This window comes from Panulirus ornatus, chromosome 20, assembly GCF_036320965.1.
Source record: "Panulirus ornatus isolate Po-2019 chromosome 20, ASM3632096v1, whole genome shotgun sequence".
NCBI lineage: Eukaryota > Metazoa > Arthropoda > Malacostraca > Decapoda > Palinuridae > Panulirus > Panulirus ornatus.
The window spans coordinates 8,114,070-8,129,182 of record NC_092243.1 but is presented as its reverse complement, the minus strand read 5'-3'; the positions used below and the strand labels follow the sequence as shown (position 1 = coordinate 8,129,182).

Below are 15,113 nucleotides of genomic sequence, written 5' to 3'. Positions count from 1 at the left end.
CTCAAGCTTGTGAAACTTGTTATAACAGAGTCGGACTTGGGTATGAGCAATGCACAAAGAGGCGGCAATGTATCACAATTACGTTGATCACCTTCGTCATTACTCGCAGTCATGATGATTATAATATTCCGGTTGAATTTCAGATCAGCAGCAGCAGGCGTCATGCTCAGAACGTCGACCAGAGAGTAGTTATTTGATGTTATTACCATGATGGGGTTTCTCAGGAGGCTTAATGGTTTAATGGGAGGGGGTCAGTGGTGGATGAAAGTGGCGGGTGTAAGAGGGGAATACCTGTGGCGAGGATGGTGTACCACCACCACCACAGGTACCACCACAGGTACCACCACAGCCACCACCACCACTACCACCACCACTGCCACAGCCACCACCACCACTACCACCACCATGGGCTTTCCTAAGAGACCGTCCTGGTCGCCACAAACGACACGGTAACACACTGACAGTTGGTTAGGAAAAGTAAAACGTAACAGGGGTTTCCCTCGTTAACTGTGTATACATATATATATATATATGTATGCTGTGTCTTCTCTATACTCCGGGTGCCCCTCATTGAACGTATGTATACCGTATCTTCTCTACAATCCGTGTTTCCCTTCGTTGAATGTGTATGTACAGTACCTTCTCCATAATCCGGTAACCTCGGACAGTACCTTCTCCATAGCCCGGGTCACCACGGCGACTGTCCATGTATATGTACAATCTGGGATCCCCTCGTAGCCTGTATATGAATGGTCTCTGTTCCACAATCCGGGAGACTATATGGGTCACCGTATACGTGCTGGCTTATTCCACGGGAGAGTGAGTTGTCTCCAGCAGTTTTTGGAATGTGTTTTGTACACATGGCGGGAGCAGCAGCGTGAAAAGACCGCGTCTGCTGACGGTGTTACTGTTCACCAGGCTTGATGACAGTAGCAAAAAAAAAGTCAAACTTGTACAAACCGTTGTCGACAATGAAGAGTTATGTCATTACGTCAAGGAAAGTTTATATCATAACGTAAGGAGAGTAGATGAAGAAGAGCAAAGGAGAAGAATGAAAAAGGGAGAGGAAGAAAGTAGAAGAAAGAGAAAGCGGAAGAGGAAGAAAGAAGAAAAAATGAAAGAAGAAAAAGAATAAGAAAGGGGAGAGGGAAAAGATTATCACAAATTTATCAATTTATCTGTTATCATTACGCTATTCTCAATTTGATAGGGTGGATTAGGTACATACACCATGCTCAACATTACACACACACACACACACACACACACACACACACACACACACACACACACACACACATATCCTCATTCGCTTCATCAGGCGAGGCCAACCTCTTTATTCATGATTTTCCACTCTACCCCCTAAGTTCATTCGTCAGGTAAGACGAGCAGGTGCATTCACGTCAAAGATAAGATGAAAAGAACATCTGCAGCTTCTCATCAAACTCTACCGTTATACAATATGTACATCGGACGAATCAGGAGCCACACAAGTGATGGTTCATAGCTGACCGAACATCCCGGATGAACACCGCACCGTCTGTTGTGACCACCAGGACAAAACAGTGGCAACTGGAGGAGTCACAGATACACTACAAAGAAGACAGTGTAACTTAACCGAGCTGGAATTTCTACTTGCATCATCTTCCAAAAGTTCCTGCAATCTCATTAATCTTGATTAAACAGTGTTCGTATGGGTCATAAGATCTCTCATTAATGCCTGCCACTCATTAATGATGTTGACTGATGAGGTTATTAGCATGGCCTTTCTCACATTGTAATCAGTGCAACAGGCTGGACTTGTTACGAACGAAAGGAGCTGTCTGGACACACACACACACTTGTCAGACATGAGCTCTACATGAGTGAGGTGAGGTGGTGAATATGACCCTACTCTGCGGATGTGACAATCCTTGCTTCACTTTGGGAAATACTTGCACGACATGTTCATCACCTCACTGACATTCATAAGTATGCTTTCTCTATTTTCCATAAGCTTAATTTTTTTTTTATGGTAGGTTTTAAAGGTAAAGGAAATGCCTCGGAAATACTTTTAGTTTTCCTAGAAGATTTAGGCAAATAGAACGTGTTTGCTTTACACACACTCATGGACTGATTGCCTCCTTCTAACGATTCACCGTTTTACGCTTCTGAGAAAATTCTAATGACGCCACACCAAGGGGAAATGTGACCTCCGTTACAATGACTGGAACATCCTAATTGCATACACACTTTCCTGACAATATTTTGAAACAATTTGACGTCTCCTGGACATTCTTAACAACACTTGTGACCTTTCTGACATCACCTGGACCTTCTTAACAACACTTGTGACCTTTCTGACATCACCTGGACCTTCTTAACAACACTTGTGACCTTTCTGACACCACCTGGAACTTCTGAAAGATACCTGTGACCTTTTGGACATCACTTGGTCATCTCTAACAAACCCTGGAGCATTCTGCCATCACCTAGATTATCTTAACAGCAAACGAAGCTTATTCAAAGCCTGAGAGGTTCCCAGAAACAGAATTTAGAATCTTCCACTTACGTATGGGACCCTCAGGCAACATTCAGTCCATCAGAAGAGACACCTACACTCCCCTCATAGTATCTGGTTCCATCTGAAAACATTTTCAATCCTCAATATAACACCGGGTCGGTTTTCGACGATGTCTTGGTCCACCTGGCGGTAAGTAGGTGCACTTGCTCCTCACAAGACCATCATACGAAGGGTGTATGAACGTTACCTTACGATACGTAAGAAATGGGAGCTCATGGGTGTGGATGAACTCAACCCACTCTCCACCGACAGTGTATAGGCAGATTATACACACACACACACACACACACACACACACACACTTCATCGTAAGCATTTCATGACTAGTTATCTAGATATGAGTTTTGTAATATCTGTAATGTCTCATCTGTGTATTTTCAGCCGAACAACTGCGTGAATCCAATAAGTCGTTCATAATCCTTCTTCTTCTATTATTATTATTATTATTATTATTATTATTATTATTATTACTATTATCATTAGTATTATTATCGTTATCATTATCATCATTATTATTATTATTATCATCGTTATTATCATTATCATTATTATTATTGTTAGTAGTAGTGGTAGTAGTATACACATACATACAAGTACACGTACTTATCTACATACATACACTCTTTCCTATATGGGCACGACCTCACGCTCCATACCCCGTATGGACGTGTGTGGGATCGACTGGTGCTCCTGGTTGTGGGTCGGCTCCAGTGGTTCATGACCCCCTAGTAACTGTGACGGTGGCTGGCCCACCCTCCCAGTAGCCCCCGGTCTGTCGCCCTGACGCAGAGGTGGGCGTGGTCGGTGGCGCCGGGAAGTGCAGGAGGAGGAGGAGGGTTTTGTTGGCGTGTGGCTAGTCGTGTTGTGGCCGGGTTGTGCTGGGTTGTGGCTAGTCGTGTTGGTGGCCGGGTTGTGTTGGGTTGTGGTTAGTGGTGTTGGGGGCCGGGTCGTGTTGGGTTGTGGCTAGTCGTATTAGGGCCGGGTTGTGCTGGGTTGTGGCTAGTCGTGTTAGGGCCGGGTTGTGCTGGGTTGTGGTGTTGGGGGCCGGGTTGGGTTGGGTTGTGGCTAGTCGTGTTAGGGCCGGGTTGTGCTGGGTTGTGGTTAGTGGTGTTGGGGGAGGATTATGTCGGTGGATAGTTAGTCTGGCATGAAAGTGGAGTTTGTTATAAATGACGATGCGCAAATGACGACGTAAAAAAAGCAAAAAACAAAGAAGATTTAAACTAGAGAGAAATAGAGTTAAGGCTGCTATAGTCGTCTGGTTGCCCTGTGGATGAGTACAGATAGAGGCCAAATGCAATGCCGAAGAGGTTAGACAGATGTGTGAGTTGCAGGAGCTGTGAGGGAAGGAGTGGGGTGTTCAGCAGTGTTTCCTAGGGAACATCTGCGTCATGATCACGAACAATTGTCAAGGTCCCAGCCAGCGTTCTGTCGTCCACGGCGAGGCATGTCCTTGATGTAAGGCGTCAACAACGGAAGCGGACTAGTGCGCGAAATTGACGGCTTGGCCAAAGTCAACAATCACTGTAATTGATGAAATAGAGAATGTTCTTTGTCATCACGCGATGGGGTAACTGTATTGACTATATCTTGTCTTCACGCGATGGGGTAACTGTATTTACTGGTATCTTGTCTTCACGCGATGGGGGGGTAACTGTAGTAACTGTCATATGTGGTGCTTATACCATGCAATAGTTTAAAGAACTGTACTGGAATAATTACAGCTGCCATTGAATCGTATTAACACATGCAGTGATTCAGGACTCCATTGAAGGAACGTGTGGAGGAAGGCTGGTTGTCATATAGAAACGCGTACTTCACGAATGTGTGTGTGTGTGTGTGTGTGTGTGTGTGTGTACAAGAGTGAGTGTCTTCCAGTCGGAGTCCTATTAGTTCATCAACCATCTGTTACAAGTGGAAGACATTAAGACGTTAGGGAGAGAGGGGGGGTCACTCGCCATGTCAACGAAGCAGAGAATTCTGGTGGCGTGGGGCGTCGTGGTCATCACCCTCCCCGACTCTCCGTGATCAGGCCTTACCATGAGAGAGAGAGAGAGAGAGAGAGAGAGAGAGAGAGAGAGAGAGAGAGAGAGAGAGAGAGAGAGAGAGATACCCACCCGAATTCCTCCGATACAACATTTCTAATTTTCGTTCAGGGACTTGGAATATTAGATCTTCAGATCCCCTTTGCTGCACCTTAACCTCTTGTGGTCACTTAACCTCAGCGTTACCGTGAGGGACCTCCGGAACCTGTGACAGGAAACTGCAAATCCTCGTCTTCATTCGTATTTAACAAAGAGCATAACGTGTCTGTTATTTTCTTAATGGCACTGCAGCCTGTGGCCGGGGGTGTGGAGGTGGTGGTGGGGTGGAGGGCTGACACAAACCTTGGTATTAGGAGAAAAGAAAGGCATTTATCTCCCAGCTAGACATTTATCTCCCAGCTAGAGTCATTCTCGTTGATGAATATCGTTTGTAATATTTGTAAATCATTTGTAATATTCGGAAATTGTTTGTAATATACGTAGAATGATCAAGGCTGAGATGACAACTTGTCTCGTTTGTCACTCGTTAGGGGAATAATGGGATGGCTCTTCAGCGTCGTCATTCTGTTGTGTCACGAACTCTCTTTACTGAGTTCGCGAACCACTCGTCCACCAGGGAGGTGGGTGGCCCGGTCTGTCCTCAGGTGGGCGAGGTGCTTGGTGAGACTGTTGGCCGTTCGACGGAAGAGGTGGATTACCCTAAGACTCTCTCTCTCTCTCCCATGCGGCGAGCACTACGCGTTAGCCTTGCCTCATGGCAAAATGCGTACTCGCAGGTATTCATTTGATCTGTCTCTGTTTCTAACTCTTTCACTCATTCTCTGTCTGTGCGTCTTTCCTTCTTGATTCATTCCGCAGGTGTGTACCTCTGCATTTTCAAGAAATGACTGAAAAGATTTCTCACAGGATTATCTTTATTTCCTGTTTGGGTAACATAACATATGCCCTCGACCTTGACGTTTCCATCATCACCCTGACCCTGGAACACTCAGTGACAGGCGGAAGAGATTTCTTTTTCCTCAGTTCCTACTCAAAAGCAAGCAGCTCCTGGCGGCCAGTGGTCTTTCAGTGGTGTGTTGTTGGTGACAGTGGTGCTGTATGGCGTGGAATCATCAGTAACGTTTCACTTCAGTGCCATGTTCCACCTCACCTAACAGCCTCACTCCTGCGGTGGAGTATTCACTTTTTACCACTAGGTCGAAAACATATATTCTCGTCTCCTGGTGACTTTATGCCCTCCCAACCAGTCTCCTATTTTCTCTTCTTCACCGTTTCTTACCTTTTTCCACACCCTCACTTATCCGCCTTCGTATATTTCCCCCGTATTTGTATTTTCTCTTCACCCTATTCCCCCTTCTTTCGTAAGCCAAAGAATGATCACATGTATGGCGCCATTGCTTCTGGCACTATCGTGACCCGACCCACCTCATTAATTAAGGTCTTGCGGTTCTTCAGCGCATTCCACCAAGGTGTGTACTTTGAAAGCCTCCCTCTGTGAACAGCTGTACACCGGATTATCATCGCCACACACACGGGGGGAGGAATATCTACACAACATGGGCCAACTCTACAGCGAAAACCATGTAGGCGCTTAATGTGTCTGGAGTAAAGTCTTTCCATTTGAGTCTCTTTTTGAACGCGTGTGTGAACTCTCACACACACACACACACACACACACACACACACACACACACACACACACCTTGATGATACACATGAGTATTCATCTAATTACAGTGCAAGTTCATCTTCGCCGCCAGTCACCACTATCTGGACGCATATCTAAACATGCTAGCAAGATGCGGGTCTTATCAGTGACAGGTCTTCACCCAGTCGTCTGCATGCTGTCATCTGACGATGTGTTAGCAGAGATAGATAGATAGATAAATAGATAGATAGGTAGGTAGGTAGATGGATAGATAAGATAGGAGAAATATTCATGTGTTGATTCGAATACATCGATGGAGACGCTTTCGGCTCCGGTTGCACAGGAGTATTCCTGGGATGAGTGAGTGTAGGTAGCTTCAAGTTCCCGCCAACACTTTGTGTGTCCATAGCCTGATGTTAAGCGGTCTGGTGTGCCACATCCCCCACCACGAGCTGTGGTAACAGCCCTGCAGAAGATTCAGCGGAGTAGCCAAACATACAGCCTCCGTATTGTACTCCAGCATTCACGGGTCGCCCAGGGTCGAGCGCATAGGTTTCGAATCCTGGTTACGGCAGTCGGTCCACAGTCAAAAACCAGCTGTTCATCCACCCCTAGGGGCTGGTAGATAAAATAAGTACCTGCCTCAAGCTAGGGTATATATATATATATATATATATATATATATATATATATATATATATATAGCGTTAATGGGATGGCCTAGATGGCCATCTCAGCTAACATACAAGAAGACGCTTCTTGATCTTCCTGCGGTAGCAGTATTGCAGTATTATCCCATTATTTTTATTCGTTATTCTTATTCGTTATCATTTATCCGCTGTTTCTGTTGTTCCTTACCTGATCCCAGACGTCCATTATGCTTCATACAAATCTCAAACACTAGAGCAAATACTTCGAACACCTCATATGGTACGTTCACTCACTCATTTTCTTTTTCTGATCATTCTATTCTGTCTCCCATTTTTTTTTTTTTTTTTGCAATCTGATCTGGTTTCTACTCGTATTTGTCTCCACTACTTTCCTGTTTCACCGTTATTTTGTTTCCCCTAGTGTGTCTGCCACATTGGCATTTCTAATTTTGATGATCAACCTCTACTTCCTCAATTTCATATTGGTGTTGCTATATATTTTCTTTGGAATACCTTGTGGTTTCTTTTATTTCTGTTTGCTCTTCTGGTTCCTCTCTTCCCCCTGGTCCTGGTTCTCTCTCTCTCTCTCTCTCTCTCTCGTCCGTCTGGCTGGAGGTGGGTCTTGAGGGCGTGTGGGCGGTTGGTGTGGGGGGGTGTTTGGGGGTATCACACAAGGTTACCACGGCGGCACGATACCCAGCGAGCCTGTTACCTCATGAGACACTTCGATGGTCCGTGAGGAGAAGTTCATGAGACACATGATGCTGGCTGGGTGTCTGTTCTCCCTCGTATCTTTTTCTTTCTTTTTTTGTATCTTTTTTCTCTTGTTCGTAGTCTCCAGAACAACAGTGTTATTTGAGCGACGAAAGAGATCGCAAATACTTTCGAAAAGTCTTACAAAACACGTAAGTTCTTACATGAGATAGACTGCGTCTGCACGACCTTTATCTTTTGGAAGTTTGTGTGTCGGTATCCCTTAATGGGAACCCCAGTACAGTTGTGTTGATGTATGCTCTTCAGACAGGACGCGTCGACCCTCTGTATAAACGATCGGAGCGCCGATATGAGATCGAGTTCTAAGAATCTCCTTCACATTACATCTACTTTTTTTTGTGTGTGCTGTATGTTGAAGCGCGTTACCCCCATCTCTCGCTTGCTCTTCACGATACCGCCACAAAAGGGATTGCAGACGCCAGACAGGTTCTCTATGAACCGCTGCCTCATGTAATGCTTCGCTCAGGAAAATAGATGAAATTAAAATAAAAAGCCATTTCTCCAGAGGCGTGGAAGTGCAGACCACCGTTTCGCCTTGTGGTGTGCCCTACCACCAGAGGAACATGACATACATCACCCTCTCTTGCCGGGTCGTCCTCAACTATCTGCTGTCTTCTGTGGCCACGCGTAGGACACCCTCACATCCCTGAGGTTACCTTCCTTTTTGTGAGGGAGGCAAGCACGGGGTTGAGGCACAAGCATCACTCCGTGCCTCGCCCGCCTTATAATCGACGGTAAAGAGCGATTTGAGCGTGACGAGCCAACTGTCCTTCAAGATGGGGAAGGGACGCGCCACCAGGAGTGCTCCGGTTGCCAGACTTTAGCGACTTAAGGAGCACAGAGAGAGGCACAGGTCCTTCGATCTCCTCCGTTTGTCTAAATTCAACCCGCTCACTCCCAGCAGTTTCTCGCTAATGTTCCAACCCACAAGCGGCAAACTGCTAAATGTAGCAGGTACGTAGAGCTTATCAAGTGCCTCCCCACCGCCTCTCCTCCTCTCTCCTTCTCCTCCTCCCCCCCCTCCCCTCTATCTCTCTCTGTGCAGCCAGTACCTTCGTCTCTCTCTCTCTCTCTCTCTCTCTCTCTCTCTCTCTCTCTCTCTCTCTCTCTCACCCGGGAGGCAGAATGCTTCATCTAACAGCCTTTATAAATTGCCTGTATCGGAGATTACTATAATTTAAAACAGGTTCCTCGATGCATTAGTTATTACGTCATTTACCAATAAGCGCAGAGAAGAATGTAGATTGTCTTTCAGGAGGAGCCCGGGGCTTGGGGCGGATCAGGGGGCACGCTCGACACGCTACTATCTTAACGGAGGCAGACCACAGTGGACGGGGAGGGAGGGAAGCCGGAACGCGACGGAAACCCGTAGGTATACGTAGTGACGCGTGATGTGCCAGCGCGCAGCTGGACATCACTGTTCTTACGCTGCGATCTTACAGAAACGCGACCCTTTTAGAACTTTTGATCTGATATTTCCCTGAAATGGGAAGATTAGCGATCTGGAAAGCCCTTGGAACTCGCTACTTTCTCCTCTCATGTCTTTCCCAGTAACTATGGCCTGACACTTTTCAAAAGACGTTCTTTTTCTTTTCACCTTCTACAGAATTCGTAAAATACTTTCCTCTCTTCGTTTTGCCTTTCAGAGGCCTGGCCTTGATGTGGGATGTTCTTCGTGACTAGAAACTCCAATTTAAAAGAATAAACATGAAAAAGGTACAGGACCAAAGGATTTGTCGTCTGGTTATATGAATTCTATTGATCGTCAGATATATGTGTTGAAATATGATTGAAACGCTGAAAAATCCCAACCCCCTCTACCAAAAAGAAAAAAAAGGCATGTGAATCTACTGGAATTAAATGATTTGGTATATGGTATCATGTATCCTCTTATTTTATTGGCATATTGGGGTAATACCTTGATCACGATGTTATCACCAAATCTTTAATTCCGTTTAAAAGAAATCATGCGAAAGTTGTTAACACAAAAATCTCATTCAGATAGTAATGATAATGGTACTACAACTACTACTACTACTACTACTACTAATGTTACTACTGCTACTACTACTAATGACAATACTGATAACAATGATATTTTCAAAGTGATACTAATGATAATAACACTCTCTCACTTCGATGGCCCAAAGCCATTACTATATGTGAAAAAAACTGTTATCCGAATTACAGTACAGTGTCTTGATTACAATTTTCAGAGTACAGGCTGTAAAATACAGTGTCCTGATTACAATATACAGTGTCCTCATTGATATGTATATATCAATTACCATGTACGATGTTATAATTGTAGTATACGGTATCCGCATTCAAATATATCGTTCCCTAATTGCAATATATAGTGTCCTAATTACAGCATTGTTCTAATTACAATGTATGCTCTCCTAATTACTGTATAGCAATTGTTCTGTTGTAATTAATAAAAGAATATTGATTATCTTTATTTTGAGTGTGGTTTTTAATTGATGGTGAGAAAAGATAAACCCACATACACGCCTCCATGACAGTATCTTTGCTCTAAACAGTTGCTATATATACGACGAGGCTGTTGAGGTTCATATCTTTCTGAACTATGTGGAGTAAACATGACTTTCTATTGGTCCTTCAAGGTAATGGTGAGGAGCCCGCCCGCCAGAGAGATCCTGTGGTACGACACACCCAGGCTCGTATCCCACCACCAGACGTGAGAGGTAGACTCTGTGGGAGAAAGCAGCCACCTCACTGTCCCTTACGGTGGCCACGTCCACGTTCGACAGTCAAGGTAAGAACGGACATCTGTTTGATCAGTCTGTTACGCAAGTGTGTATCTTCGTTCGTGGTGGTGGAACCACCACCTCCTCAGGGTTGCTCTCGGCTAGTGAGGGGACGTTAGGTCAGAGGTCATGACACGCGCTGTAGTTGGTCGTCAAAGTCATTATAAGAAGCTAATGAAGTGATGGGAACGTTTACGTATGTCGTACCATCTGGTGCCTGGGTCTGTTGTAGGCTAGTGGTGGTGGCGGGGTTGTTGAAGAGAACTCGTTGACCTTTTTTTTTTTGATGATGTGTAGCCTATCCCTGGGGTTAGGAGGAGATAGAACACTACTATCCATGTAACCTCCTGTGTGTCGTACAGGGTGGGTGATAGGAGTGGGAACAGAGGAAAGTGCCAAGCGAGGATTTTTATTCTCAAATTCTGTATGTTTCATTTTCAGTCATCTCTTCCTAACGCTACCTTCTCAAGGCGGGAAAGATGGGCTGTTATGAAAACAATAGAAAATGAATATATGACGATTAAGACACGGACTTTATCTTAATGACCTCTAAGTAGTTTATGATTGCTAATTGAAATAAGAAATAGGTATGATTTACCCGTAGCAAGCAAAGGAATCAATGCAGAAGAAAACATACCAATCGTAAATAAACTGAGAAATATTGTTCGAGATTCCCATTTGATCGTAAGATATTCTACGCATTCTGGTGCGTTCATACGCTTGCACGCCCTTCCTATTGCCGTCGCAGTGTTGAATTTCGAAGATCAGACCAGATCTGAACTCCCTCGTGTTCAATAAATTTGAACACCATCGTAAATTCGAACATCCTCCTTTTCAACTCGGTTCGAACACTCATCTGAATTTGAACACCGTCCTGTCATTCAGCACCATATTAGAGCGGCTGTTCAACGGTGCAGTATAAACCTGGGCGTTCCATGAAGCTTCGAAGGCCTTTGAAGGTACACGAACCACAGCTGAATGCATTCAGGAACTTTACTGACGTCGAAAATACACGAAAAATATAAGATATAAGAGATCCGGTATCACACAGGCCAAGATTCGACCCAGGGCGCTAATTCGTCCTGGATTCCAGATCCTAAGCAGTGGGTCACACTAGGCCTATATCTTTTCCAGGCCTTGGGAGAGCTAAGGTCAGCTCTGGATGTGTGCACAGTGTAATGCCTATGGCACCCCACTTGACCTTGTGTCAGAGATAACAACACTGCCTTAAGCAGTGGTTTTATAGTACATTCCTTTCAAGTCCCGGATGGATTCGATAGTTCATTAAGCACAAACCATTGAATTTTGTTAAAGGATCTCATCCTATCTTTTGCCACAACTCACACTTATTTTACTGGTAGGTAATGGCCTCCCAATCCAGTCCATTCGGGGCATAAACAATAATTCACCAATTAGATAATGCTAGGGCGAAGATACACACGCAAGGAGGAGAGAGAGAGAGAAAAAAAAGAGGGGACCATTGGTGAGTTAGTGGGGCAATTCTGTGAAATTGATAACAACAAAAACTCCTCCGACATTAAATCACCAAATTACTTGGACACTTAGATGAGAATAATTCCATTATTGTATAGAATTAACAGAGAGCATTAAAGCCTAATGTCCTAGTGACAAGCTTAAACATCCTTATAAATAACGACGAGGCTGGGATGGGGATAATTTGCAGTGAATGATAAAACGACACTAAAGGAGGGGAGAAAATACCTCCACACACACACACACACACACACGACGCTTGCATCAGTCCGTAATGATGACTTGCTGGTTTAAAGTAAGGATAATGATCGCACTTCAGCGAGAGGTCTTAATAGTTTATTGAAAATTTACGCAACGCATTACATGTTCCCCGGGAGAGATCCACCTCATCATGTATAAACAACTTACGAAGGTTCAGCACCCAACACCGACACACACACAGAGTCTGTGTGTCTGTGTCGGGTGTTGAAACTTTGGTGAACTGTATACAGGCAGTGTGCCGTAAAGTTTCAATAAACTATGTATGTGTGGATAAAAAAAAACTTTTCGAAACGAAATTTCTTTTCTGGACTTGCCAAAGGCAAAGGTGGGTAAGTGTTACTCGTATGCCACCGCTTCTGGCGTCTGTGGAAACAGTAGCTCGACAGAGCTGATCTTTTTCTCGTCCTTTATCGAGTTGGTGACTTGGAGGTTGAGGTGAGGAACCTTGTGCCCTCCGGCATGTCTCGTAATACCGTCCGTAGCATGACGCTAAAGCTATGCGATGATGCAGGTCTTGTCCTGCATGAATTCGAGGACAGAATAGAAGAGACTGATCTGCTAATGTTAGCATGTTGACTGTACAGTCCAGTCAAAAATATACGTACGGTTCTTACGGCATAGACTGTATGAACAGAGTATAGACTGTATGATTACAGTAGAGACATGATAATGTATGGCTGTATAAACAGAGTGTAGACTGTATGATTACAGTAGAGACATGATAATGTATGGCTGTATAGAGTATAGACTGTATGATTACAGTAGAGACATGATAATGTATGGCTGTATGAACAGTGTAGACTGTATGATTACAGTAGAGACATGAAAATGTATGACGAAGGCACACAAGATGTTGTCTTGTCTGTCCCGCATATATAATGCAGTTACCATGAAACGACAGGAAACTATTGTGAAATGCAAAGTTACGTTTTAACTTCTGTGTGAAGAATAGCAAAGGGCTCATTTCGGTTCCTTCTGCATCCCTGAAGAACGTATTAGTCCATCACTATGATTTATTTTTCTGAACATCATACTTTCTCTGAGGTCGTGCTGGAGGGAGGGGGTGGTACGTCGTCCCGACAGCCTAAGTCGTCATCCTCACAAAACCTAAACGCGAGTCATAATTTCGTCCGGCACTCAGGAAAAAAAAAAGCTAGAAAACTTAAATTATCAGACACAATCTTGCTGGTAATGGCTAGGACAAACCAGAGGTATTTTATCTTAATTCGCGGTTGTATGAGCAAAATGTAGAAACCGTTGTTCAATCTGGCCATCCTCAAGTGTGGTTTTTTTTTTTTGTGCTCAAAACCGCGTCTGTGAAAACTATATAATCTACGAATCTTCTTCAGGGTAAGCTTACGTGCAGCCTATGTAAAGGCTCGGTGTATAATGCTGTTGACAGATATAATTACGATAACCAGACGCTTAGTGAAATGTCAGCTTTAGGTGAGCGATTATGAAAAGGCTAATAGGCAGAGTATCAGAGAGTGTTGATCCGGGTGTGACGAAATGGTTTGGACATATGATGAGGATGAGTGAAAAGAGACTGAATAAAGGGGATCTGCATGTCAAAAGCGGAGGGAGCAAGGAGGAGGCGGAGACCGAGAAGGAGATGGAAGTGTGATGTGAGAGTGACTTGAAAATTTAGGAGGGTGGGAGGCGTTTTCAGGGTGGAACGAAATGGAGCGTTGTGCTATACAGGGGGTGACGCGCTTGTCAATGGGGCTGAACCATGGCATATGAATCGGTCTGGAGAATTCATGAAATGGTCTCTAAGGCTTTTCTATGAACAGGAGTGGCTTAGGCTTCATTTCATTATACACAACAGCTACAGCGTAGATATGACCGTGTGGGGGTCGCTATGTCATCTCCTGTTGTGTTGAGCCATCCCCTGTTGTGTTGAACCATCCCCTGTTGTGCTGAGCCATCCTTTGCTGTGCTGCGTCGCCCCTGTTGTGCTTAGCTATCCTCTGTTGCCTTGTGAACATAGCCTGTGATACCTGTGGCAGGCTGGGACCTGTTACAACTAACTTCGCCCGTTTTTTCCTGGTTTTATATCCCAAAGAATATTTTTTGCCCCCCCTTCCCCCCCCCTCTCTTCTTTATTCCAAACGTGTGGGAGAAAACAGTGCCTCTCTTCCCTCTGCCGGGCCGACGGGTTGCGGTTCACAAATCCCAGATGATGTTCAGGGTGAGCTGGATTTGTATCATTTGAATAAGATCCTTGTGCGATTCGATACCCCTCCTGCACTCCTCGCTCCTCGTCTCCCAGACATCTGATTCGTACGAGCGTGATATCATCCAGCGCATAGTAAAATCAAGGCTTTGTTGACGACGTCTTAAATTCCCTGACAAATCGAATCTAATGACGTCCTTATCTAACCAGAGGGGCAGAGTGTGAGGGGCAGAGTGTGAGAGGAAGGGAAGAAAAAAAAGAGCAGGAGAGAGAAATCACTTGGGCGGGACATGACCAGACAGCACATTAGGTCGAGTCTATATATATATACTCAGTGTAACACTGACCACCTCCCTCCCTCCCTCTCTCTCTCTCTCTCTCTCTCTCTCTCTCTCTCTCTCTCTCTCTCTCCCCTGCAGGGAAGCAAAACTCTCTCATATCATCTTAAAAAAAGAATCGTAAGATTTTATGCCGCTTGTATGTTTCTAATGCTAAATGACATCTGTGAATTCCAAGGATGAGTGTTATTACCACGAGGCCCAAGGGCGTGTTGGAGGACAGCTCACGCCACCAGCACCACCACCATCACCACTACCACCTCCACCACCACCACCCAGACCCCTGAGGACTTGGCTCGTCAGGTGATGGACTGTGGGCTAATGAGGACTTACCCAAGTTTAGGACTTAGTGATCCACAGGTCGGGTTATTGGAGCCTTCAGGGATCCTAGTG

General features: G+C 44.8%; 1 long non-coding RNA gene across 1 annotated transcript in view; it reads left to right on the top strand.

Annotated features, from left to right (window-relative positions):
- LOC139755897 (uncharacterized) overlaps positions 1–15,113 on the top strand; it is a 754,411-nt gene that overhangs the window by 38,706 nt on the left and 700,592 nt on the right. Inside the window, exon 2 of the long non-coding RNA XR_011714201.1 lies at positions 10,308–10,459. This is a non-coding gene — a long non-coding RNA (uncharacterized lncRNA). The remainder of the gene's footprint in view (positions 1–10,307; positions 10,460–15,113) is intronic.